The sequence below is a fragment of the Limulus polyphemus genome, unplaced genomic scaffold (genome assembly GCF_000517525.1).
Source record: "Limulus polyphemus unplaced genomic scaffold, Limulus_polyphemus-2.1.2 Scaffold18, whole genome shotgun sequence".
Classification (NCBI taxonomy): Eukaryota; Metazoa; Arthropoda; class Merostomata; order Xiphosura; family Limulidae; genus Limulus; species Limulus polyphemus.
Window position 1 is genome coordinate 1,349,464 of NW_013665628.1, and position 3,323 is coordinate 1,352,786.

Sequence of the window (3,323 nt, forward strand, 5' to 3'; positions counted from 1 at the left end):
AAAAATCTAAAAATATTTACTAAAGTAACTGTAATAAAAGAGTGTTTTACCGATTCAGAATCTGTCTCAGGAAATATCACAAGCAATTCAACAACTCTTCTTCTGGTCCTTATGCTTAGAACATTTACATGTGTGGCGATATGCCTTAACACAGTCTCTGATGGGTTTTAATCTTGTGAAGATGTGCATTTAAATTAGGATAACAATGAGTGATGCGAATAACATTACTCTGTTACACCAGTTTTCAGTGTAAAAACTTGGAGTGGTTACAATTTGGGTGCGTAAAAACTGAATAGGGGGATTAATGTGCCTACATTTCGCGGACTACAAACCATGAGAGGGTAAATAACGCTGATGAAAGCCTCAATGACTCCTTTATATTGTATACATTGTCAGTATTTTTATATCGAATAAACTTTATTTCTGAGTGATTACTAAACCACGAATAATAAATAAATAAATAAATAAATGAGTCATCTGGCGTATGCTTGTTGATTTGTTGTTCCAATTTGAGTTTATGTTTGTTTTGTTTTGAATTTCACGCAAAGCTACACGAGGGCTATCTGCGTTAGCCGTCCCTAATTTAGCAGTGTAAGACTAGAGGGAAGGCAGCTAGTCATCAACACCCACCGCCAACTCTTGGGCTACTCTTTTACCAACGAATAGTCACATTATAACGCCCCCACGGCTGAAAGGGCGAGCATGTTTGGTGTGACGGGGATTCGAACCCGCGACCCTCAGATTGCGAGTCGAGCGCCCTAACCACCTGGCCATGCCGGGCCTTGAATTTATGATGACGACGATTAATACTATTGTTGTTAATAATAATACATAAGATGGTGATGATTTTTAATAGAATTATTTTTTGTGAATCAAAATCTATATAAAATCTGCATATTACGTTTGTTTAGTTGTAGTAAAGTGCAAAGGTACACAATGGACTATCTTTGTTCTGCCAACCGCAGGTATTGAAACCCTACCTTTAGCGTTATAAGCCCATTAACCTACCGCTGAGCCACGGGATAGCTGAATATTACGTATTGTCCACTATATACATTACCCTAATTATGTTTACTTTTGGAAGATGGAATGATAGAATGTAAGGCTACCTATTGGCTAGTGAAGTAGTCCATCACTGCTAGAAGGCAGGGTTAATTTTAAAAGATCATGAAAATACTATGGGAAATATCAAAGGAGAACTCTATAGAGAAAACGATATCCCCCTCCACATTTTTAGCGTTAATTCCTATTTCATTTTCTTATTTTACCCCTATGGGTTTGATTTTTCCCTTCAAATTGGGGGGGGGGCTTCCAATTTGGCAACCATGGTCTTAACTTGTATGTTAGCTACTGAAATTTATTTCATGGGTGTATTGTTTAGTAGACACAAACATAACGTAATATAGCACAAAGCGTAATATATCTGTTGAAGAGTTATCCGCGATCTATGATGTACCTTTTAAGGGCGTATCTGAAAAAGACATAACTGGTCTATATGGGATATGTCTATGATAACATGATCACAGAAAAACAACCTTTAAATTTTATGGATTTTTATAAATTAGTTGTTTATAAAGTGAACTAATTGGCCAAAATTAATAAACGTGAATTGTTTATATTTTTTTGTTGACTATGGATATCTAAGAAAATGTGAGTTCTATGGTATCATTCCATTTGACGCGTGGGTTCATTGTGAGATCTCCACGATTACTTTGCTTATATATTTATAATGTTAAAATTTGAGGTTCGATCACCGCAGTGGATACAGAGCAGTTAGCTTCTTGTGTATCTTTGTACTAAAACAAACAGATAATTATCGTCAGATACGATAGAAATCAGAAGTTCGACTTGCTTGAGTTTCTTTAAATGTGAAAAAAACTTTGGTTTGTTTTGAATTTCGCACAAAGCTACTCGAGGGCTATCTGCGCTAGCCGTCCCTAATTTAGCGGTGATAGACTAGAGGAAAGGCAGCTAGTCAACACCATCCATCGCCAACTTTTGGGCTACTCTTGTACCAACGACTAGTGGGATTGACCGTCACATTATAACGCCCGCACGGCTGAAAGGCCGTAAAAACAAGTGACTGCTAGAAAACCAGTGTGGTGTCGGCGGATTGGCCTAAGAGAATAATCCAATTGATGTTGAAAACTCCTAAGATCTATTAGAGTAATGCACACCTGAGAAAGAAAAAGGAATATTAAAAAACATTCAATAAACCTGCAAACAAAAACAAAGCTCCAAAGAATGGTTTTAAAGCGCTGCTCCCGGAAACTCTGAAGAAAACATTATTGAAAAAAAAATAGTATTAACAGCATTGAAAAACCAATACACATAACGTTCCGAAAAGCAGTTTTAGAGCTCTCGTTCTGAAAGTCTGTCGAAAATATTAAGTTTGATTGACTATTGTCTAGGAAAAATGATGATAATTTTCAAATATTATGTACATATTGATTGCTAGACTAGACATATGTTGCCACCTTAACGTCCAATTGTAATAGCCCAATTTTAAATCCTTTTATTAAATGTACATAAACATATATATAATGAAGAGACCTAGATGGTTAGTACAATATTGTAAAAGTAAAATACTAAAACTGCCTCGTAGAAAATCCACTTGATAGAAGTCTGAAAGATTCTTGTGTGGCTGAAGAACTGTCCATAATACAGTTAGTGTATGCATAATTTTGTTTTCTTTGACAATAACCATGAGCCTCTTTCCAGTGTTTATTATTCAATACTTTATGTAATTTGAAGTTTTAATGTATACGTTTAAACTTTGCACTTATTTGGCAAGGTAGTTTATAAGGGTTTAATGTTAGAGGCAGTAAACTATTTGGTTTTATTTCTTGATGTTATAAATCTAAATATATTTATTCAGAATATAACAATAATATATATACAAATGAAAACTATAGCAAAGAAAAATAAAGAAAGGAAGACAAAATATCCTAGTTGGAGTGTTTGGGATCAACTACTGATATTAAAGGGCTTTACTAACTTTGAACCGTCTGAGAGAAGAAGAAACCGTCAATGATGTGTACATAATGTAAATGAAAGATGTACCTTTTTTGAGTTTAAATGCATTTCACTTAAACCTTCATACACTCAGTTTTCAGTAATGCTCTCTGTATGGCTACTCATACCTCAGTTATATACGTTAGTCATCTATTAGCGCAATAAATAGCTCTTTAACACTAGACAAATGTATGTAACATTTACAACAGTGGTTAAAGTAAAAATCTGGAGCTGGACTGGGGTTGGGAAGTGGTGAATTGTTTAATCCATTAGGTCATTCCTTTTAGAAAACTTTAAGAAATCAATTA